The sequence below is a fragment of the Podarcis filfolensis genome (assembly GCF_964270895.1).
Source record: "Podarcis filfolensis genome assembly, chromosome: 4".
Lineage (NCBI taxonomy): Eukaryota > Metazoa > Chordata > Lepidosauria > Squamata > Lacertidae > Podarcis > Podarcis filfolensis.
The window spans coordinates 22,254,967-22,280,189 of record NC_139607.1 but is presented as its reverse complement, the minus strand read 5'-3'; the positions used below and the strand labels follow the sequence as shown (position 1 = coordinate 22,280,189).

The following is a 25,223-nucleotide window of genomic DNA, read 5'->3' as shown; positions in this document are numbered from 1 at the left end:
ATAAAATGGAGGCTTTTTTCTTTGTGAAGGTGAGTGGCTGTGTAAGGAATCACAGCGTTAGAAGGGACCCTGAGGATCATCTAGTCCAACCCCCTTGCAATGCAGGAATATGGGGAGTGAACCTGCAACCTCGCTGTGATCAGCACCACACTCTAACCAACTGAGCTATCAAAGCAATTGCAGAAGGTAAGACCAGTAAGTCCCAGACAGGGACGCGGGTGGCGCTGTGGGTAAAACCTCAGCACCTAGGACTTGCCGATCACATGGTCGGTGGTTCGAATCCCTGCAGCGGGGTGCACGCCCGTTGCTCGGTCCCAGCGCCTGCCAACCTAGCAGTTCGAAAGCACCCCCGGGTGCAAGTAGATAAATAGGGACCGCTTACCAGCGGGAAGGTAAACGGCGTTTCCGTGTGCTGCTCTGGTGCCAGTTCGCCGGAGCAGCTTCGTCACGCTGGCCACGTGACCCGGAAGTGTCTCCGGACAGCGCTGGCTCCCGGCCTATAGAGTGAGATGAGCGCACAACCCTAGAGTCTGGCAAGACTGGCCCGAACGGGAAGGGTACCTTTACCTTTACCTTTAAGACCAGTAAGGTCTGCCAAAAGCAGACTACCTCTCAAAACCTTAAATGAAGCACATCCTATAATATTGCAGAGGCCAAATTTGCCAATCACAATCCACTTGATAAAAAAAAATTGGATCTGAGACTCACAGATCCCCATGGTTTTAAACAAAAATATTTTCCAGCCCAACTTTGGGTGCCAGGTACCAGACACCTTTTGCAAGAAAACTATCTGCTCTATATCACAATTATACATTATATGCATAAGACCATAGACAGTAGTTTTAGCAGCTTCCTGCTAAAACGGTTGTCTATGCTTCTTGGGGTAGTTGTATTAGTCTGTCGCACTAAAAATAAGAATAATTTTAAAAAGTCAACTAGCACATTAAGACTAAGGGTTGGGATTAGGGTTAGCATAAGGCAGGCATAGGCAAACACAGCCCTCCAGATGTTTTGGGACTACAACTACCATCATCCCTAGCTAACAGGACCAGTGGTCAGGGATGATGGGAGTTGTAGTCCCAAAACAGCTGGAGGGCTGAGTTTGCCTATGTCTGGCATAAGGGCTGAATGAAGTGGTTGTACATGTGGAATGATCTGTGGCTCCCCAGTCTGTTCTGGAAGGCTGGGGAAACCTTCAGAACAGATTTGGAGGGGCAAGAGGAAGAGATGAAAGGGGTCATTCTGTTGCATGAGCAGATGTTGTTCTACCTGTGCAATGGCTTTGTTGTATACAGGCCTAACGTATTTCATTGTAGCATAATCTTTCATAGGCAAGAGTCTCCTTCAAGAGATTCATGTTCCTCTTAAAGCTAAAACAATAGAGTAGAACATCTTTATTAGTTCCGATGCAACTGCTCCAGGCTTGCGTCTCTTTTTGAAATTCCTTTACCTGCGACCTGAGGATAACAATAAATGTATCTAGTCCATAAAATGTTGTGCACCAATGAATATGTTAGCCCACAATGTTTTTAATGTGTAACAAGGTTATTTGTGTTACAACTGTTTAAGCAATGTAAGTCCAGAGATAAACTCCACCTTGATAATTTTTTAATGTTTTAAAAACAAGTTTTTTTTGAGTGGTCAGTGTTTAAAGTCCCAAGTTGCATTCATCTTGCAGTATAAAGTGGAAGATCTTTTGTGGATCCATAGATTTATTTATTTTTCTATTTCATAAGCTCTTTAAGTAACAACAAATGGATGGCAATTGCAAGTACATTAAGGCAAGCATGAGTTTTTTTGTTTTGTTTACTAACAACATGCAAAAGAAGCATTACAAATTAGATCATTCACTTGGGCAGAAGCAAACAACATGGTGCTCTCCTGATGGCTATGCTAGCTGGGGCTGATGGGAGATGAGTCCAAGAAAACCTGAATAGCACCATGCTAGCTACCCCTGCTCTAGGTGAAAACTGAAAATTATCCCTATGCAAAGGATCCTAATTTGCAAAGGAAAAAATTCCAATTCAAAACTTTCAGGAAAGCCATATCATTCCAAGTGACACCCATTTTTACTGGCTCAAAATACTCATGGGCATCATAAATATATTGATTCGCTGCCACCTGGGCACTGAAATTAGTGCATTAACTCTGTAATCTTCGACATCGTTACTCAGAAATTCCTTTAAATTCAGTGCAACTTAATAAGTACATCTTTAATAAGGGTGCTTGCTTATGTCTAAAGTTTAAATTCTCATAGAGCATGAGATCTCTTTATACATCAAAGTTCTCATATATTGGGTTAAAAACAGTCAATTGTCTCCCATCCCTCAGCATTATGAACTCTGGAAACGTTTTTTGGGGGAAATTTCTATGATCGTGGCAGTTTAAAAAAATGTACTGCTTAGTCAACAAATTCGAGTTTGACTTTTATAATGGAGTTCCCAGTTCCTACATTATTAGCATGTCTCTGGTAGACAAATGAGTTGTAGTGCAGTTGTGCCACAATAATCCCTGGTTTAAGTGGGAGAAACAAATCCCTTATGTAATAATAAAAAAAAACACCCCGTGGCAATACAAAAGGGATTCCTAAAAACTGAATATTTAATGGATGAGGGATAGAAAGGAGAATGTCACCACTTCTCTAGTACAGGTCCTAGCAACACAAACTTAATTAAAATAGCAATTAATGTTGCTCACACTTCCCACCTTTAAATCCACCATGTAATATATAACACTCTAGTGGGGAAAAACTCCCCAATAAAGATTAAAGCCTCACAAAACAGATTCCTTCCACTTTAGGTTAAGGTTGAGCAGTCAGAGTCAAAAGCATACAGAAATAAAGCTTGTAGCTGTCCTCCTTGTGTGGAGTTACAACACAGCCGGACAAGGTAAAATGAACAGATAACAGTTAGAAAGCTGTCTGAATAGCAGAGCTCCGTACATCTGCAGTCACTGGAGCAGCCTGTTAGCATAATGCTTTGACAACTCCATCAGCGCAGTCTCAAGGTAGCTGTCAATCAGGATGCATCATTTAATACAACCGCACTCGGAGGATTTTCCTCCTATAAACCACATGACAGCGTAACTACAGCTCTATTTACACCGGGCGTCTACTTCTGTTTACAAGGCTCTCGTAATTAGAACGCATGCAACAGGCCGCAATATTATTTGGATCTCCACTTTGCCAGGCTGCCATGCAAAGTGTGATCTTGCTTCACAGAGTCATGCTAAATGACAAAAGCTCTATTTTTCTTCAGCCTCTGTGCTCAGACAGCACTTCATTTGCAGCTATCTATAATTAGATTAATGGTGTAGTACAGCACAAAGCAGGCCCACTTCACATCAGATAGCATATGAATTAGGACAAACACTTATTTCAATTCCAGGCAGAGAAAGCAGTGACTGGGGTATTTAGCATACCCTTTATGGTGGAATGAGATGTTAATTGTGTACCATTTACCTCTAAACTGCTTGCTTGTTGTATAAATCACTGGGCTAATTGATGCAGAGATAGAAACGTAGCCACAGGCAAGAAATCAAGGGAATGAGAGCTGAAGATGGTGGATAAAGGATTATCCGGCAAAACTACATGGAGATGAGGTTCCTTTGAAACCTGCTCATGAGCTGAAGACTTCTTGAAAAACTACAAAAAAGTGCCACACTGATGTGTTGAGAAAGCGTTTACCTCATGGCTTAGAAGCAGTATCTTTAAAGGGAGGGGGTGGACTTCCACAGAGAACTAAATTAAGACATGTGTTCAATGATTTCTGGCAGAGTGGACGTGCTAGTCTGTTGTAGCAAAACCAACAAAGAGTTCTATGGCACATTAAAGGCTAATGGTTTTATTGTGGTATAAGCTTTCATGGACTATAGCCCACTTTATCAGGTGCGCGAAGAAGGCTGCTGCCTACGAAAAATGGTTTTTCTTTAAGCCACCGCGGGTAAAATATTGTAGGCAAAACTGAGCTTGGGTTAGGAAATTAAAAAATAAAAATAAATGTAATAGCTAAACTTTAAAGCAATGCTCACAAAGTTAATAAATGCAAGTGTTTCCCCAAACAGAAATACAAATTCCTGTGTTGACTAGAATTAAGGATGTCCCAACATCTACAAAACTCTCAACCTGGGCAGAAACAAACCGGACTGTTAAAATACTAACAGCTCAAAGCAAAAATATTGTTTGTAAATAGGATAATGTAGTGTGGGGAGATTAAGGGGAAGCGATACACCAGGATTTTGGTGTACCACATCTCAGAAAGGCCTATTACCTACAGATTGTCAACAACCTTCCAGGAAAATGTCTTGTTTCACTAACAGTTGAAGTTTCACACATTACACTTTGAAGTCATGGCAGTAGACTGTAGAAGAATGCATGATTATCATAATGTCTGAGGGGAGGGGTGTTTCCTCATATATTCCTCAAAGATGCCTGCCCAATCTTTATGTTTGTAGTAGAACACACACACGACTTTACAACATTAGCCAAACAAAATTTTCCTACTTCAAGACTGTAGGGGGGGGTACATGTAAAGAGAGGAGAAATAGATGTAAAACTAAATGAAATGTTGAGCTTAATCATGTAATAGCATTTGGACATCTAAAATAAATTCCTTGATTCTTTCTCCAACTTCAAATCCATATTTTGGTCTAAACAAGAGATAGGATTCGCTTCATTGTTAAATGCATTATGTTATGTTGCTTAATAATAAAGTAGCAGAAACAGCATATGTGAACCAAGTACATAATGATATCAAAGCTGCAAATGTTAACCCTTGGTCTTCAGCGTGGCGTAGCCAGCCAGGTAAACACCTGACCTAGGTTGGGCCACACAAGTTCTGTCAGCACTGCAAAGGGGAGCAGGGAACACTCTATTTGTGTAAAGCGATTTAAAACCACTGTAGCTATCAAGAAAATTCCCAAGAAATTGTCGTTTTCGGCAGGTCTGAGTTTGAAAGAGATTAAGGGTCTTTTCATTCAACTACAGTTCCAAGGATCTTTGGCTGAAACTCAGGCATGGCCATTTGTAGCCTAAGTATGGCTGAAGAAAGAGAACAAGAGGAGCATTCTAGATCAGGCCTGAGCAACTAGTAACCTAGTATAGTGGTACCTCGGGTTAAGTACTTAATTCGTTCCGGAGGTCCATACTTAATCTGAAACTGTTCTTAACCTGAAGCACCACTTTAGCTAATGGGGCCTCCTGCTGCTGCTGCGCCGCCGGAGCACGATTTCTGTTCTCAACCTGAAGCAAAGTTCTTAACCTGAAGCACTATTTCTGGGTTAGCGGAGTCTGTAACCTGAAGCGTATGTAACCTGAGGTACCACTGTAAAGTAAATGGAGTCTGCTAGCTATGTGTCTAGGTTTACTACAACTACTACTACTACTAGCAACAACAACAACAATAATCTTTTTTTTATATATAGCCTGCACATCTGGCTGGGTTGCCCAAGCCACTCTGCAATCTTCTAGTTCTGCTAGCTGTGTGGGGTTGTAAAAATGAAAATGGGGGGTGGGTTGTCACACATCTGACATTCAACTTAGAAAAAAAAAGGAACTGAAGATAAGGTATTAAACAAATTAACTGAACCTCATGCTGTAGACTGAGGGTAAAGCAAGGGGCCCACATCTGGAACAATGGAAAGCCACTGTTTTAAATGATGTGCCTAGAGTTGCACAATAATATTTCTGGCCCCCACTACAGGGAAGCACACTGAGCAAACAAGAGCATTGCTGTACAATACTTCAAAAGAGCAAATTCAATACTGTGGTCACAAGAATAGACTACTTCATCTGTCAGGCGTATTTTCTAACCCAAATAGCCTCCAGCATCCGATTTCAGTTAGCTTTAGAAGGGAAAAGTGAATGTGTTTTTTTAGGCAGCAACACCCTTCCTCTCAAAGGTACATTACATGGATTATGACATCATGGCGACACTGTTTTCCTCCCTTATGTCTTATGAACACAGAGATAGTGAAAAACTTGATGAAAATATTGGAAAATTCCTACACAATGTGCCTTTTGTACCACATAAAAAGAGCCCTGCGACATCAGATCAAGTACCCATCAACCACAGCCTCTTGTTTGCAATAGGGACCAGCCAAATATTTCAGGGAAACCCTAAAGTATGGCACACAAGCAACATCTCTCCTTTGTTTGCTCCCAAGGGCCACCATCACAATCTTACGGCAGCGAATTCCACAAATAAATAATACATTCTGTCAAGGGGGTTTATGTGTGGTTGCATTTGGGCTGAATCGACTACCAATTAATTTAATTAGAATACCTTCCCTTGGTACTGAAATTTCTCCCCCTCTACTTTTCCCACATCATTCATCCGTTTTTATACCTGTATCATGTTTACTTTGTTATCTTTTGTCTAAACTAAAAAGTCACAAATGATTTACTTTATTCAAATAGGATCACAAAGGCCTGAACAAACAGGTATGTCTTGACCTGATGAAGAAAGACTGACTGATGCAACTCCGAAGAGGGAGTTCCACAAACAAGATGACACCACAGAGAAGACCCTAACTTGAGTCACTGCAGGAGGGGCCACACCCATTTGCAGAACCATAAGAAGGACCTCCCATACAGATCACAAAGACCTGGTCTTTTACTTATGGAGAGCACGCTCCAACTTCTAGATCGTATTTCTAGTCTTCTCTGCACTTTTCTAGCTCTATTTTGAGTTAGGATGACCATACTGAATGTTCCAAATATGACCCTGCCACAGATTTATACAATTTATACAAACTTTACGGTACTGGTGGTTTCATTTTCTTGCACATCGAGCTAACTTCAGGATTGAAGTTGTAGGATTTCTTTTTTTAAAAAATGTGAATAACGTAGCACTTAGTTTCACCGAATCTCATTTGCCCATCTGTTGATTCATTCACTTTAGAGAAATCTTTTGGAGAGCTTTGCTCTCTGCTTCAGTTTCCACCACCTTAAATAATGTGCTATCATCTGAAAATGTGGCCACCTCTTTGCCTCTAGGTTTCAGTAGCACTGATTCTAAAATACTTAGGAGACCTAATACAGATGCTTTTAGGGAACTGCTGTTGCTCAGCGGTATGGCACGCATTTTGTATATACAATGACCCAGGTGTGATTCCCGGTATCTCCAGGTAGGACTGGGACAGACTCATGCCTAAAACTACAGCCACTCTATACACAAAACAGACTGGATCAAGGCTCTGACTTGGGATGAACCAGGTTCCTATGTTTTCTCCATTGGGAAAAGTGTGTATTTGCTCCAGTGCTCTGCTTCTTATTCTGTAGCTAGTTACCAAGCCATTAAAGGACTTGATTTTTTACCATAGTTAAGTTTCATTGTTTGTCTTTGGTGAAGGATTTAGCTGGGAGCTTTTTTTGAAACTGCAATTTGTGTCTGTCAGATCACCACGGTCTACCATGTTATTTGCACCCTCCAAGAATTTTAAAAGGTCTAGAAGCAGCCCAATGAGGGATAGAGATATGAAGTTTATTAACAAAAGAGCACTAATGGGCATTGCTGTACATGCTGAACCTGCAATTTATGGATGCGTAGCAATTATTGTTATTGCAAGACAACAGTTTAATACCCAACTAATTTCAGTAGCTCCTCCCAGACGTATCCCACTGTCCCAGGGTCAACATGCAATAAAGAAAGGAGTCCTCCTGTGTCTACCATGACACTCAAGTGCAATGGTTGAGGTTTTGTTCACCATGCTAATAAAGAGTGGTACATAATCCACTTTTATCATTAGCAAAGCTGACGACTCCAAAGAAACATAAGCTATAGCTGCACAACCAAAGGGACTCATGAAATGGAAACAAATAGCAGCAGAAATAAACTATGTTGACTACTTGGAAATAACACCTCCCAAGTGTGCAGCTAGTTGACACGAATGGAAATGCGTGGAGGAAAAAGAGCTGTGAAGCTGTGTAACAGCCCTGTTCCTAATCATTAATCACTTTTTTTCCCTCATGACCATTTAAACTAGCCCATTACAGCCTGCAGCAATAGGGTAACACTCCCATCACTTGCATGTCAGCGATGCTGGTGTTAACAGGAGAAAATATATGGTTTGTTCACTTAGGCTCAAGTCCCACAGCATTTGCTACCTTTAATTGAAAAAGGCAGTTAAACATGAAGTAAATCATTCCATTAGTTTAAGCTGTTTGATAACATCCAATTGATAGTGTCAATATGTTATGCTGACACAATTCATCACTTTAATCGCTCCTGGGCCTATGTATGGAGGAGAGTGGTTGTGAATGAAACACCTGGGTTTCTCTTTCTAGTTTGATAAAAGAAAATGTCAATGAGGACAACTTTTTCACGAAATAAGCCTGCCAATGTAATTAGTAATATTAGACATTCCAACTTCTAACAGGTTTTATTCTAAATATATTAGTTAATCGGAAGGCAAATTTGGAAGTACTGACTCATGCAGGACCCTGACACAGGTTACACACACTGTGGGGTACGAGAGGGTGACCCGGAGGCTTGTACGTCCTTCACTCCTCCCACACACACCCCGGGAAACACAACCTTCCAATGCAAATTGTGCATTCCCAGCTTGTGTGAGCTACTCACCCCCTTTTCATGATGAATTAATTGTGCAAGGAAGGCATATAGTACAGTGCATATACAAATATACCAGGGCTGTTCTAAACTAGCTGTCAGATGCCAATAATCAGAGGCGGATTTAGGGCAGTGCAACTGGTTCCACCACACTGTGCTCCGAGCCTAGGGGGCACCACAGGGCGTCACAACTATGACGTGTGAATTGAGCGGAATGGAAGGTGAGAGGCGGGATGGGCACCAAATTTTGGCCTTGCATAGGGCACCACTGGAATTTGAAAGACTAAAGTCTGCCCTTGCAGTAATTCCTGGTTGGGGAAGGGCAGGACACCATACGCCTCTGGAAGGAAGATGAAGACCAGCTGGCATGGCATGCACAAGTGAACAGATATAATGAATTTGCCTCAGATAACTCATGGTGATATGTTAATGCACCACCTCCAACAAACCTTATGACCAAGATCATGTGAATTGGCTATGACCAGATAATACAGACTCAATTCTGCAAAAAACAACAACCCAACAATAACACAAAAAATGTACTGTACAAATCACTTGGCTATGAAATATAAAATGTACTATGAGACACTGGATAAAAGTTGATAAAAAACTGTAAAACACTTTGGCAGATTTAAAAATGGCATTACAAAAAATGATACACGGGGTAGGTCAGATGAGAGTACAGCGTGCCAAGCCTTTATGTAGCACAGGAAAATAGGCTGCACCCTGCCAATGAAGACAAAATGTACAGGCAAAACTTGAGTCTCAGCTTGAATCTGGTTAGCATTCTCTTTAGTACTTTAGCAGCAAGATGGGTTTTTTTGCTTCTATTTCTAATTATCATCAGAAAAGTGAAAATTTGCTATATACTTTTGAATATCGTTGCTGCACAATGGTTTTACATGAAGCAACAGCAATAACAGCCAATTACACAGGAGTATATTAGAGAATTCAGATGTTTTGCTTGAAATGAACCAGTGAACCTAAACTCTCTTATTAAGAATAGGCAGAGCTTTCATAGTTGGATCATCAAAGATGCATATGCAACATGGGAGAAATTTCTGTTGACCGTTACATCGCATGGCTACTGCAAGTTGTTCCTTGCTTAATCTACCATATTTTTTGCTCCATAAGACGCACCCGACCATAAGACACACCTAGTTTTTAGAGGAGGAAAACAAGAAAAAAATATTCTGAATCAAATGTTGTACTAAACTATTTAATAAACTACCGGTATATCAGCATAATATTTCAACCACGTAAAGTGAACAGCAGTCAACAGTGGCATTAAGAACCATCATCACTGTCATTAACAAACGAAGAGAGACTTTAAGGTTCAAGCTCTCTTCTACTCTTCTGTGAACCCCAAGAACTCATCAGTGCTAGAGTGAGAATTTATGAAGCTCAGTTGCTCACAATCACTGACATCACTTTCTTCGCTATCTTCATATAAGATACCATCGTTGTTTCCATCCAAAGCAAAATGCCACATTTTTTGAATGACTGTATAATGATTTCCTCCTTCACCGAGTGCCATGATGCTTTCACCCATTCACAAACTTGAGTGATAGTGGGCCTCTTCATTCGTCCAGTAGGTGTCAGATCATGATTACCAGCAGCCATCCATTTGTTCCACTCTTCTCGCAAAAAAGACCTTAAATGGCTTGTTGATGGAAACATCTAGAGGGTGCAACTGGCTGGTAAGACCTCCAGGAATTACAGCTAGATGAGTCTTCACTTCTTTAAAGCACTTTTTTGTAGTTTCGCTAATATGTGCTCTAAACTGGTCAAGTACTAATAAGGCAGGTTTTTTTTAAAAAAAACCTCCAGGACCACACTTTTTCAACCCATACTCTTATTCCGTTTTCGTCCATCCATCCTTTCTCATGAACATGTACAACTCCTCTTGGAATCACTTCTTTTGGAAATGTTTTCCTTTTGAAAATTAACATGGGTGGCAATTTGGTGCCGTCTGCACAGCAAGACAACACAATCGTGTAATGGGTTTTCTCATGTACGGAGGTTTTCACAGCAATAGTTTTGGCACCTTTCAGATCAACAGTCCTATTAGATGGCACACCAAAGGTTAGCAGGACCTCATCCATATTCCCAATCTGGCCAATTTCAAATCCATTTCTCTTCCTAGCATCAATTACAAATTTATGAAAAGATAGAATCTTAGATTCATATTCTTCTGGCATTTTTTTGTGCAATTCTATTTTTGGTGCACATAGCAAGGCCAGATCGCCTCATAAATCTGTAGCACCACGATGGTGATCCAGTAAAATTGTGAATCCCTTTCTCTACAGCAGTGCATTTGGCTTCATATATTATCATTTTTGTAGAGACTGAGAAGCCATTATTCCGGTGGTTTCTTTCATGGCCACGTCCAACTGTGGCCACTTTGCAGCATTTCCACGAAAAGTGTGCTTACTTTTATCTGCTTTTTGCAGCTGATCCTCCTGTTTCCTCCACTCTCACCATTTTTTCCAGTTGGAGGTGGCCCAAAATGTCTCTCCGCTGCTCTGTTTCCATGCTCCTTAGCATATTTTACTACCTCTGGTTTAAAAGGAATCTTATATGCTAGTCTTTTCTGCTTTATCATCCTTGTATGTAGAATGTACACAAGAATGCCCACACAAGTGTTATCCCAAGGGGGCAGTGTGAGCACCCATCCCAATGGGGCGGCCAAGCGCGGGGGTGGAGGGATTACACAGCTCCTGCTGTGCTTGCTTTACACCCGTGTAAGCGGCTCCTTTCCCGCTTTGCTGCTTTAAAGTGAGCTACGGAGGAGGGACGGATGGGAGCCATGGCTCCCGGCTGTCCCTCCTCTGTGCAGCATTCACTTCATAAGACGCACAGACATTTCCCCTTACTTTTTTGGAGGAAAAAAGTGCATCCTATGGAGCGAAAAATATGGTATATGTATATATACACACACAATTATTTATGAACCAAACTCAAACATTTAAAATTTTTACTTTTGGGGGAAGATTACATAAAGTTGCAAATATAAGTGCATTTGTAACAAGAGAGTTTTCAACTCTTTTCTTCCCTGCTGAGCCAGTCTCTAAATTGAAGCTCTTTCTGCCAAGCATTTCACATTAAATTATGGAGTTTTCTCAAGGGCTAAAGAAAACAGTTATTAAGAGTGTGAGCTTTGGCCGTTATTTCACAAGTGAGTTAACCTCCATCCTCAGGGCAATATTTTGCAGCTGTTGTTTGAAGTGAGTCAGATTTTTGTTTTTGTTTTCCAATTAGACTTAATTTTAGTGTATAACACAGCGACAAACACAGTGCACAGAGCGGCAACCTATTTTCAGGGAGTCATCTTCCCCTCCCTGCTCCAGGTAATTAGAAAATTACATCTGATCATCTGATATTGATTTGGTCAACCAAAACTGGAAATGTCTGGGAGGTTGGGCAGTAAGGAAAAGGCTGGCATTTCAGTATTTAATTGAATATGAGATATGTTTATGTATTCTGAACCAACAAACAAAAATATAAGGCCAAGAATCAGTTCTGATTTATGCATTAATGCTTTTCTAATGCATTTATTATTTGTTTTACTGTATGGCATTTTAACATGTATTTGTCTGCATATTTATTAATATTTTACATAAATGAAATGCTATCAATTTTCACATCCTTCACAGTTCAGCTGACTGATAAGTCTAGGAAGCAATAACAATTTGAGGCCTGACACCCATCATCTTAGTGTTGAGAAGGCTAGGAGTTATTATCATATGAACACATGCTACTTGCACAGTTTAGGAGAGGATCTTTGAGCAAGTCATGACAACCCGATATATCATTATAGGCTATGTGCATGCAAGGAATATTTTGCTTATTTATTTCTTACATTTATATACCACGTAATACCGGAATAATTTTAAGTGATTTACAAAAGATAACCATTCCTGCCATATCCATATAACAACACTAAAACACAATAGTACCATATAGTACACTAAAATCCTAAAAAGACAAAGCAGCACTTTAATTACCTCTTAAGAGTCCTCTACTTCAAGAGAGGAGACCCACATAGGAACTTTATCTCTCAATAGCAGTGCTGGCAGTGCCACAAAATCCTATGGATGTGGCAAACTGCTCTTATCAAGAAAGAGTAAGTTTACTCTGAGTTTTAAAAAGCTAACTTGAAACACTTTGTTTGTGGATTGAACTTGCCTCATGATATCAAATAATTCCTGACGTTTAAATAATCAGTAGAGTATAATTAAATAACTACTCAAACTCAATTAATTTATCCTCTGCTCCACTTAGTTTAAAGATGGGATCAATATTATTTACCCTACCTGACAAACCTGTCTCCAGGCTTCACACAAGATTGATTCAACACCAGCAGGTAGTTATCAATTAATGTATTTTGCAGCAGAAAATGAACACAATCAATATTCAAAAAACACATGCTTTGCAGAATAGGAATGGTTACTGAAGTGAGTACTGAGTTTCACTCAAAAATCTCCTTCTATGAAGTTCATTGACCCTTTGCATTGCAGCATGTCCCCTAAAGAGAATAGGATTACAGTGATACCTTCTTGTCTATTTGCCTGCTACACATCGTTCTGGGGTGGGGAACAATCTGGTTCTGCTGGAAGTATTCTAGTACAGTGGCACCTCGGGATAAGAACTTAATTCGTTCTGGAGGTCCGTTCTTAACCTGAAACTGTTCTTAACCTGAAGCACCACTTTAGCTAATGGGGCCTCCCGCTGCTGCCGCTGCGCCGCCGCCGCACGATTTCTGTTCTCATCCTGAAGCAAAGTTCTTAACCCGAGGTACTATTTCTGGGTTAGCGGAGTCTATAACCTGAAGCATCTGTAACCTGAGGTACCACTGTACAGGCGGTGAAGCACAAGAAAACCCCAACACACTTGCAGCCTTTTGTCACACCAAACATAATCACAACACAACAGGACCAGAAAGCCTATTAGTGTTCGTTTATACGAGTCCCATCAGCCTCAACAAGAATGGGCAATGGTCAGGGATGATGGGAGTTGTAGTTCAGTAACATATGGATGACCATAGATTTTCCAACTCCTAAGTTTACACAAAATTTAACAATAGTATATAGAAATGTTTATAGGGTTGTATCCATGTAAAGCCAACGATCAATAGTAGAGAATTAACAAAAATGTTATTGTCAACAGTTTGTAATCCTATGCTACTGATCATTTATTGAATGGATCTGGATACTACTATAGAAATGAATAATTTTATCTAGTTATGACCAAGATTTGCATAATCACACTCACTGGGAGTGTGGTTTTGGGAACCAAACCATAGCAAATAATTCCTCATTCTGAGAGATGGTTTTGGATCGTGTTTCCTGCAGTGTTAGAAACTTAGCTATATAAGCTAATTGCCGAATGGCACCTTAAATCTAGGTTGTGGTCGCCACATTGGATGGTCTAGGCACTATTTGCCCCCCCCATTGAAATTTTTATTAGTATTACTATATTTCATTTCTACACTACTTTATATTTTAAAGAAAAAATATCCAAGTGGTTTACAACACATTAAAACATCAAATAAAACAATCCAGAATAAAACAAGTTCAAGTTCAAGGAAAATATTTCAAGTGGCCTTCATGTCAATATAAAGGCACTCCTACACAGACACACCAAGCACTCCTGCTTTTTTAAAAATAGGCTCCCCCACATCTAGTAAATATAAACTTGGCTCTACACCTATTCAGAGAATGGTGAGAGCTGGGTTGAGACAGCAGCCAGAACCAGGAGGCACAAGGCAACAGGAAGAACCTAGAGTTTGGAGGGCTTCTCCACCAAATATCAGTAAGGTAAAGGGTAAAGGGACCCCTGACCATTAGGTCCAGTCGTGGCCAACTCTGGGGTTGCGGCGCTCATCTTGCTTTATTGGCCGAGGGAGCCGGCGTACAGCTTCCGGGTCATTTGGCCAGCATGACTAAGCCGCTTCTGGCGAACCAGAGCAGTGCACGGAAACACCGTTTACCTTCCCGCCGGAGCGGTAACTATTTATCTACTTGCACTTTGACGTGCTTTCAAACTGCTAGGTTGGCAGGAGCAGGGACTGAGCAACGGGAGCTCACCCCGTCTCGGGGATTTGAACCACCGACCTTCTGATCGGCAAGTCCTAGGCTCTGTGGTTTAACCCACAGCGCCACCTGCGTACCAAATATCAGTACTTGAGCCTTTATTTTTAACTTCCTATAAATGACCTAGGGTTAGGGGTAAGCAGTGGGGTGGTACAATTTACTATTGACACCAAACTGTTCAGAGTGATAAGAAGAGAATGGAATTGTGAGTAGCTCAAGAAGGATCTTGCCAATCTGGGTGAATGGACGCTAAAATGGATAATGTAATTCAACTTATTTGTGAAGTGATTTCTATGGGACATAAATGTGACTACTCTGTCTGGATCCAACCAACTGGGTTTTTAACTTTCTAAACATGATGCAGTGTCTGAAAGCATACTGAAAACTACTGGCTTACCTTTGTGTCCTCTATTATCACATGCTCACAATCCCTCAGAAAGAGGAACTCATTTATATTACAGGAAAATCAATCGTTCTTCCCCCCTCCCCCCATTTTTAGATTAGATGAGATGGCCCTATTTGCTGGGCAGATCCTGTTCACCGTTCCTTATAATGAGTCAAAATGTCAAGCCTCTATATGAGAAGTTCAATTGATTCTTGAAACACATTGTGAACTTGCTAATAATTTAAAGACATGGAAGGGCTCTTTAAAACAGCAGCTCCAGTTTTACAAACAAAAGCAAGCCACCTGAGACCAGAGAGGACAGGATATGAGCTACTTATAGCAACCAGCGAACAAGAATAGCAGGAAGGCTGCTTATTTTGTTGTAGCAAAGGCCTTTGAAGCAAACAATTTATTAAACATCATAATAGTCGAAACAAAATCTTTGAAGGCAGGTTATCCTTCTCTACACCACGTCCCGTTGCGAGAGAATTGCTTCCTTTTCCTTGTTGGGTTTTTTTCATTTGTGACACTGACACCCAAATTATTTTCCTGAGCAACTTGTGTGAGCTGCTCCTTCTGATGTTAACAAGAATAATCGATCCAAACTCACTCTCTCTCTCTCTCTCTCTCTCTCTCTCTCTCTCTCTCTCTCTCTGTGTGTGTGTGTGTGTGTGTGTGTGACAGGTTTAACTATTTCAGAAGCATAGCGACAATAGCAATTGTGATTGTGCTGCTTTTCCAGCAACTGGGATATAACTGCAATAAATAAATATTGCCTTCATTGAAAAGGTAGTATCTATAACATAACAGCACAGTGAGATCATTTCAATATGACTTCATTTTTCATATTTTAATTAAAAAGTGACTATTAACACCTTTAATTTACTAGTAGTCACATTTTATTTGTTTATTCTGCTGATTAAAAACATTTCTCTCTTCTTTTCTCTTCCCACCCCCCCTTGTCTCTTGCATAAAACCACCCTTCTTCACCCACCTATCAGTATAACAGTCCTCATCAATAAACTCATAAGGAATTGCCTTGCCTTGCAGAATCCCAGCCTGGCCACATGGAACATCATACAGAATTATACCTGGGGATTGTAAGTATTTACTCATTTGTTGCATGCTTCCCTCCAATAAAGCAAGGGCAGTTGAAGAGTGCCTTGCTAGTAACACCCTCACTCAGTTATTTGCTCTCAAATACCCAAGGTCAGAGACTGTTCTGCCGCTGCCAAATATTACTCATTCCTGTCCCTCTGTTTCTCTTGTCTCTCTATAGGCTGCACTCCAGGTTCAGTGCAATGCACAACATCAATGTAGCCTGCCTGCCTGGATTGGCTCTACCCATGCCAAGGAGTTTGTTATGTTACCTTGGATGCTGGAGGAACAGAAGCTGGGTTGCTATATACAGTCATACCTTGGGATAAATACGCTTCAGGTTGAGCGCTTTCGGGTTGCACTCTGTGGCGACCCGGAAGTAACAGAGCACGTTACTTCCGGGTTTCACCGCTCATGGATGCGCAGTCAGTCAAAATGACATCATGCGCATGTGTGGAAACGGCGAAACGCGACCCGTGCTGTCGCGTCTTACGTTCTGTTCAGGATGCGAACAGGGCTCCGGAACGGATCCCGTTCGCATCCCGAGGTACCACTGTATAGTCTTTGGTGTTTGTACTTCTTTCATTTCCTTTTCATGCTCAAGAGCACTTACAACCCAAAGATGTGCTGACTTTAAGGCCATGTGAGCTGGCTTCTGATATGGCAGGAATGTAAGACTGTCTTGCCCATTGTACACTACATTAAATTGCAAATCATGTACCACCTCAGTCAGAAACAGCTGGAGATTCCTTGAAGGTTGTCTACTTTCAAACAGGCATTCTCTGCCACTAAGGTGGAACCATTTCCAGATTCACACATATGAAAAACATCCAATAGACCAGGAATGGAGAACCTGTGGCCCTCCAGATGTTGCGGGACTACAACTCCCATCATTCCCGATCATTGGACATGCTGGCAGGGGCTGATGGGTGTCAGAGTTCAACAACAGCTGGAGGGCCAAAATTTCCCCATCCCAGTTATAGACTCAAACAGGTGCTTCAGTTGTTTGAAGAATCTGTTTTTCATGGCTAATACTTCCTGGCTAGTCACCTTCCTTCTACTTGCCATTTACCTTTTAATTGCCAAACGCTGAACTCATTAAGTCCAACACCTTGTCCCTGTGCAGAAACATTCTAGTAAGAATACTTAGGATCCATCAATGTTCAATTAGTTCCACATGTTTACGTTTTGGTAGGTGAAATGTCACCCAACAAATGTCTGGAGGCTTGGCTATCACCACCCCACCCCATAATGAAAATCAGCTCAACCTCCAGTTGTAGAACAGTCACAGGTTCCAACAGGAAATAAGAAAAATTATCAGTACATTGTGCACAGACCGGAGCATTACCTTGCAACACTTTTTGCAGAACTAACCTCACAGGGTAGGAATTAGTGGCCTGGAATCTTCCTCTCGCCCCCTGTGTTTTTACAGCTGGGCCTTGTTACATGTAATACTACTATATCCCTTAAACTGTATGAAACAAGTCAGTTGAACAAACATAAACAGATGCAATTGTGAAGTACTTTTTCCTTTAAAAAAAAAAAGAGATCAATATTCTACACCCTTTTGGCAAATATGTATGCTAGCCATACTTTCAAAGAGAAATGCCTTTTCATAGTAAAGGAATCTGTGAGGTAGCTGTCCAGCACTTTGCAACAAATTATTTCGAACCCCCATTTGGAATGAATCTCAACACATTCCAGCAACCCCATAAACAAAGACAACATGTGCAATGTTAACTTTCTCTTTTATGCTGACAGCTTTTCTTCTCCTACCCTCGGCATAATGACCTTCCTGCACAGTGTGTGTTGCCATAAAAAGAAACAGAGCCCTGTAAAATTAGAGGAACTGTTTAATATCAAACTGTTTTATCTGAGGAAGACACCAACTCCAAGGTAAACACCAAAGAAAAGGTACATGAATTAGAAGTATTTGTTTTTGCTGCTGATTTCTTTGACTTTACATTGTTCAAATAAACCCGGTCAGGCTTTAGTTATACCTTACAGAGAATGTAAGAATGTTAGCCCAGAAAACATTTGACAGTATAAGGTTGGAACTGCATAACATTTTTTGATCTTCTCCATGTTACAAAAAAAAGGGGGGGAGCACTTCAGTACTTTTGCACAAGAACTGCAATGAGACATTAAGACAAAGCCTGAGCAGCATTGTAAACCAAAACAGAAAATGGTAGAACATAGATTATCACCAGGCAGATGGCAAAATTAATTGTGCCAGAAGAAAGGACTGCATTTTATTAAAGGGGGGATGTGACTCAGGATTCTAACTTACATTCAGTTGACTATAATAATCTATCAGAATGAGATTGATGACACAACTGAATGTTATTGCTATTGTCACAGGCTTGTATTAAAATGGAAATCCCCTTAGCTTACTACTTACATCAAAATGTTTATTGAAAGAAAAGCCTTATTTAAGTTAATGAAAACAGAAACATTCTTAATTCATAGCTTGACTAATGTTGCAATGAAAGGTGGGTTAGAAATCCCATCTTCTGTATCAAATGCAGCAGCTTCCACCATAACAGCAGGTATATAACACTGTTTCAAGAAGTTAACAAACACCCACTAACTAAAACTAGGTGTTTCCTGCTTGGCAGGAGGTTGGACTCGATGGCCCTTGCGGTCTCTTCCAACTCTATGATTCTATGATTCTAAACACACTACAAAACACAACTGGTACTCACCTGAAGGGTAGATTTCTCTTGTACTTATTGGGTTGGCCTGTATGGTTCCACCTGGTGAATGAAGGCAAAAGTAGGCTTTTGGGACACAGCCGTCTCCCCACTCAGTTTTTTGGACTTGCCAAGCTCAAACAGTCCACAGAGTCTCAACACAATATGTAAGGAAAAAACCAACAAGACAACCTACTGAAGCATTGCAGTCCAAATTAGAGTGAGGCCCCAATGACCCTATGATGGCAAGAGAAATCCACCCTGCAGGTGAGTACCATAGGGTCACTGAATTGGGACATCCCAACTGCAACTGTCAGAGGTAACACAGGAGAACCTATTGAATGACCCTCCAGCCAAATGCTGCAACAAAATATGAGAAGGCATATTATAGGAGTTAGGCGACGCTCATGTGGCCAACAGCTGACCTCTAATATTATTTTGAGGATCCAGAGGTCTGTCGCCATCCCCTGCCAGGTGCTGAGAAAGGACTGAAGCCTACCCCCACTTTCTGGTGTCACTGGTTCGGCTATGGAGCATTTGTTGCCCTGCTGCTGTTGTGCGTGTTGGATTGGGCGGGTGGGAGAGATAACGAGGTTTGTTCCATATTTGTTTGGGTGGTAGTTGTGGTACCTGCCTTGAGGGCCACAGTTCTGAAATGACTGGTTCTGTTGGTATCATCTGCAGCGACGCTTCTTTTCACAGTGTGTGACTAGAACCTCTTGATTCAAGTAAGAGATTCCCTGGTAAAGACAGAAGCTGTTCATGCTGCACAGATGGCAAGGGCAAATGTCTCATGTACTCATCGCACAGTGAAATCCTGGTGCCTTTCTATGGTGTTGTTTAGCTAGCCATCCCCATCCTTAGGCAGGAGAGACCTCAAAACTGGTATAGAAATGGGTGTCCTTCAAAAGATTCAGAAATGCTGCATCCAGGGTGTAGTATTTATTAACCAGGGCTAGCAGTTTCTTATATTGCATAGGGTTGGTTCGTTCAGCCTGGAGTTGGTATGAATTTGCTGGAGGTCTGCGGTTCTGGGAGCACCGCTGCCCCCTTAAATGGTGCTGGAGCGGTTTCTGATGGGGCAGTATTCACCGTTAGGGAGACTACAGAGCAAGGCAGTAATGGCAAAAAGTGGTCACCCAGGAGGAGTTGATGGGATGGTTGCTGCTCTGCCACAGATCCATGGCTCCATTCCCCTACATCCAGTTCAGGAATGGAAAAGGGGTCAGTCCCTGGTGAAGGTAAGGCCTGAGAACTGCCCAGGTCCCCAGGATCAATGATAGCCAATATGAAAGGATCAAGAGAGCATAGTTTCTTCTGGCTATGTGAAGTAGGCCTATGTGGCCTACTGCACCTGTTGTATTCCATCCTGCTGGGAATCAGGCTGCTTCTAAGGAAATGGAGCCCAGGAAGGCCTCCTGTCTCAGGATGTCCTCTGTTAGTTGGAAGCCCCCCAGGGCAGGCATCACCGCAAAGGGTATGGAGCACTGGTGGATGAGACAAAGTGGGAGGGGAGCCCCCATAAATTCTTCAGAAGATACTGAAGAATGAAGACTACAGGGATCTGACAGGCAGGGTCCTCACCCCACCCCCAAATCTGATCAGTTGTGAGGAGAGGTGCACTTGGGTCCCTGGGCTAGGCTTGCTATGCAAGAGAAGGGGCAGTGCAAATGTGGGTATGTGGAGTGACCTGCTTCAGGCGCTTTCTCTTCCACAGGGCCTTGCAAGCTACCAAGGGGCACATGGGAGGACAGGCCTTATCGAAGGCCACAAGCCAGGGGCTCAATTAGTCACAGAAGCGCTCAGACACAGTCCATATGACCACAGGTGGGCTGCGTCAATTCAAGCACCTCCTTCCTGAAGTGTCAATAGGGAGAGGGAAATGAGAAGGAAAGAGGGAAGACTTTTAAAAGTTCGTATGTTTGAAGGTATTTTTAAAGACTGAGTTAAGGAAGGGGAAAAGTCAGAAGGATCTGTGAAGGGTGGGAAAGGGTTAGAGGAAGGCGACCGCTAAAGAGGGAAGTGAGAGAGGGTAAAGAACAGAGTATAAAGGAAATTTTAACAAGCCCAAAACAAAGAAAAGTGGGTGCTTGTGTGACTGCTTCGTGGGAGGCATAAGCAAAACTGAGTAGAGAGACACCTATGTCCCAAAAGTCTACTTCTGCCCTCATCCACCAGGTGGAACCATAAAACCCAACCTGGTAACCGTATGATGGCAATAGGAAATTTCTGGGAAGACTTAAAGGTGTTCAAAACCTTCACTACTTGCTCCACAGAAAACTAATCTATTAAGAACATGGGGAAATCACAGGCCCAGGACAAAGGCATTAAGGGTACTTAATTTCAGCCCCAAAAGATGTGGCTTCATCATTTCTCTAGTTCAGTCACTGGTGATCTTATTTCGTGGCAGAGGCTTATATCCTGCTCTTCCTCTCAAAGGAGCCAAGGGTAGCTGCATGCATGGGTCATGCATGTGACTCTTAATCTCAGGGTTGTGGCTCTGGGTGAAAGATTCCTACATTGCAGGGGCTGGATAACCCCTGTGGTCCCTTCCAACTCTACAAATCTGTGAAGGCCTTTGACTTTCTGAGTGGGCTACAGAGAGGACGAGGAAGTATTTTTCAAGCAGTCACACAATGCTGTAAAAATCATCTATGTTCTCTGTAACTCTAGCAACAGAGCTTCTAGCTCCAGCATCTATGGGAACTAAACGACAGCTTTGTGATGTCGGTAGGATTGGATTGAATCGCTTAGCTGAGTTTCTCTGAGTTGGCTAGAAACCTGAGAGAAGGGAACAAGCGTGATTATGCACAGCTGAGCAAGCACAGTGCTGAGAGCTCTAACTCTGTGATATGCTGCTCACCGCTGGTGTTCTGCAGTAAAAATGTTTACCATCTGTGTCAGTCCTGAGCTGCTATGGAGCCCTTAACTCACTATAAAATAAGAAGTTGGGGGGGGGGTAGGGAAGAGGACCACTTCTAAACCAAAAATTGCTTGAAATTCAGAATTTTATACACATCACAAGAGAAAATCTCCACACCTCGCCAAACAAAAACAGTTCTGAGCTAACCCTTCCAAGTTTAATACTTCAATAAATGAGAACAGAGTGTGCATGCACAGATTCACAAATATTTTGCCCCAGAGCCCTTAAAAAAAAAATCAGGGAGCAATAAGAGCAATTGATGAAAGGGGGAAAGGCCCTTAGCTTACTAATGAGTCCATTCTACTGTATTTAAAGCTGCAGAAATTAACATACTGGTTCAATTTCCATACAAGTGTAAAATCAGGTATTTAACACTGCTGATCAACTCCTGCAGTTTTGTTGGAGTTGAAAGGTGTCGTACTTGCGCAGCATACAATACATTCTACCCCCCTAGGTAATTGGCTATAGAAAAGCTCTGAAACTGCAACACTAATTGTGTGACATCAGAAAATTAGTCCAGGAACCATGCCATACAGCTTTTCTATGTTTTCCTGGTTTCACGCCAACTCAAAACAAACAATACATTGGCTTTCCCACTACCTGTTTGCTCAGCTAACAAGGCTATGAGATCTGCCAAGCTAAACAGCAGCTCGGTGATCTGGTGTAAAAGTCCATCAAACCAAATTGTAGGAAATGGCACACCATTACATAGTTCAAATCTGCGGTGAGAAGCATGTGTAGCTTTTATTATAGAAGACCCTCCTTAAAAAGCACCTGTACAATTTCTGATACACTGAGTTAAACTATCCATCAGCCGTGCATGGCTGCCACCAACCCTGCTAGTTTTGCGGTGCCTATGAGCCTATAATAACTCTGAAGGTGTCCAGCACTGGGCAATCTGCACATTACACAGTGGGTGCTCAGCTTTCCATTCTGTGGGTCTCAACTATGCAGGCCAGCACTACAACCTACGGTCTCCCTCTAACTCCCTCACTTCGCCTACATGCATAGAAAGGAACTTGAGTGTGATCCTTCCCTTTACTGGGTAATTTGGCTGATGAACACAGAGGTTAACAATTACAACTCAGTAGAACACATGAGGGATGCGGGTGGCACTGTGGGTTAAACCACAGAGACTAGGACTTGCCAATCAGAAGGTCGGCGGTTCGAATCCCCGCAATGGGGTGAGCTCCCGTTACTCGGTCCCTGCTCCTGCCAACCTAGCAGTTCGAAAGCACGTCAAAGTGCAAGTAGATAAACAGGTACCGCTCCGGCGGAAAGGTAAGCGGCGTTTCCGCGCGCTGCTCTGGTTCGCCAGAAGCGGCTTAGTCATGCTGGCCACATGACCCGGAAGCTGTACACCGGCTCCCTCGGCCAATAAAGCGAGATGAGCGCCGCAACCCCAGAGTCGGTCACGACTGGACCTAATGGTCAGGGGTCCTTTACTTAGAACACATGAGGACAAATACTACGGAGGGGGGTCATGTGTGCTGGCTGCACCCCATTTCCCCATCTGACCTTTACTCTTCTGCTGCTTTCAATTGTATCTGATCCTCTAATCTTCGAAGATTCAATTATTAGAAAACTGCAATAAGCAAAAAACAATCCCTGCATCGTTCTGCAGCAGTATCTCAGGGATAAAAGGGTCTTGAAGCAAATGCAGATCACTTAAACTATATTCCATAACAAACTTGCATTGCAAAGGAGGAACATTAAACTTTAGGGGATGCATTCCAGTACCCCATCCTGCTAGTGGAAGCCAACCCGAGGATTCCCTTTGGCACAATGGGAATTCCGTCCACATGTGCTCCTCACAGTTCCCCCTATTCAGTCTGGATGGTTGAGGAAACTCCCAGAACAGATTTAGGGGGCGTAGAGAAGAGAGGAGATGGTTCCAGCCTGCAACAAAAATCCTTGTGGAACTGTAGCCTTAGTGCTATGTTGAATACAAGCCAAGGTCTTTTGTAATCAGTTTGTTATTAGTGTTCCTTAAGAGTAAAAGGCATTTACTCTAGATGCGGATAAATATTATCTAGTCATGTTCCTGTGGAAATCTCAAGTTGCCAATACTAAGTTCCTTTGAATTCTCTCATTACGTTTTCTTCAAGACTTATGACACACTTGCTGTTCTTGTATTACTCAACACTTGCTGTAGTGAACTAGAATCTAGGTAATGGGTTGGAAATATTAATCCCAAAATAAACTTGGCACTTCGATCCTGTTCACCCACACTGGTGAAAACAGCAGCTTTTGCCACTGAATCTACTGAGGCATTCTAACCTGGCAGGCAAGACACAAATATACACAGTTCCATGCTTCTTGTGACGAGATGGTAAAGGACTGCATTAGCTTTCTTAGCTCCAAAAGGCACATACGTCTCCCTCCTACACTTCACAGCCGACAACAGGTACACTCATACACACCCACAGAGCCTCACAATAAGCATCACTGACTGCCGTCTTCCTCCCCGTTCCTGGACCCCAGCCAGAAAGGCTGGGTAAATATCTCTGGCAGGATAATGAAGTGAGATGAGAGGATGAAAGTTGAAAAAGCAGAGGTTATGGGGAAAACACTATATGACAACTAGTACACTCCCCCCCCCCAACAGTGTGAAAATGAGGAAATTGCAGCAACCTATTAGGGACGCGGGTGGCGCTGTGGCTTAAAACCACAGAGCCCAGGACTTGCCGATCAGAAGGTCAGCAGCTCGAATCCTGATGACGGGGTGAGCTCCCATTGCTCGGTCCCTGCTACTGCCAACCTAGCAGTTCGAAAGCACATCAAAGTGCAAGTAGATAGATAGGTACCTCCAGTGGGAAGGTAAACGGCGTTTCCGTGTGCTGCTCTGGTTCGCCAGAAGCGGCTTAGTCCTGCTGGCCACATGACCCAGAAGCTGTACGCCGGTTCTCCAAGCCAGCAAAGCAAGATGAGCGCCGCAACCCCAGAGTCGGCCACGAGTGGACCTAATGGTCAGGGGTCCCTTTACCTTTACCTTTTATTGCAAAGAAAGGTGCTGTCATTGCAAATGAAACTCACCAGTGGGCACACACTTGCTCTCATAGAGAACGCACTTGGTTTTCTCAAAAGACAGACAGTTTTAGGGATTGAAAGAATACTTATAGTGTGGGTTGTGGATGTTGCCACCAGTCTTGCTTCATTCAGAAGCACAGCTTATGAGGAAGAGTGGTAAGTCCACTCTAGAGAAAACTCCAGAAGTCTTGACTGCCAATTGTACTCAGACTACAAGTACATGGACTACACCTGAGGGAACAATGTGTGTTGTTGATAAGGTAGGACTCCTCTACCTTATTCCATGGACAAAAGGAAGGAACATACAAAAACATGCTCGGTCAGCATGGAACCTACATTAAGTGGCACTATGGTAACATCACAAGGAAAAGCTGGGAGATACCTGAAAAACAACAGTTACACTGAGATCTATGCTGAAGAAGTTGCTGCTGT

The 25,223-nt window shown here is 42.3% G+C and overlaps 2 protein-coding genes and 1 long non-coding RNA gene across 11 annotated transcripts in view; 1 reads left to right on the top strand and 2 right to left on the bottom strand.

Moving 5' to 3' along the window:
* PCCA (propionyl-CoA carboxylase subunit alpha) overlaps positions 1 to 25,223 on the bottom strand; it is a 223,243-nt gene that overhangs the window by 22,659 nt on the left and 175,361 nt on the right. The window lies entirely within an intron of this gene.
* Positions 1 to 25,223, top strand: part of GGACT (gamma-glutamylamine cyclotransferase) — a 69,023-nt gene that overhangs the window by 40,816 nt on the left and 2,984 nt on the right. For 4 of the 9 annotated variants that reach the window (XR_014547257.1, XR_014547259.1, XR_014547261.1 and 1 more), the window contains one exon: positions 6,416 to 7,319. The gene's annotated coding sequence lies outside the window, so the exon portion shown is untranslated. Of the gene's footprint in view, positions 1 to 29; positions 187 to 6,415; positions 7,320 to 16,048; positions 16,445 to 17,906; positions 18,042 to 20,555; positions 20,666 to 25,223 lie in introns of those variants that run through there. The other 5 variants (XR_014547258.1, XR_014547260.1, XR_014547263.1 and 2 more) reach the window with 2 other exon arrangements.
* LOC310761387 lies at positions 17,686 to 20,569 on the bottom strand. The gene is made up of 2 exons (XR_014547456.1): positions 18,824 to 20,569; positions 17,686 to 18,741 (listed from the first exon to the last, which is right to left on the bottom strand). It is a non-coding gene; the product is annotated as an uncharacterized lncRNA (long non-coding RNA).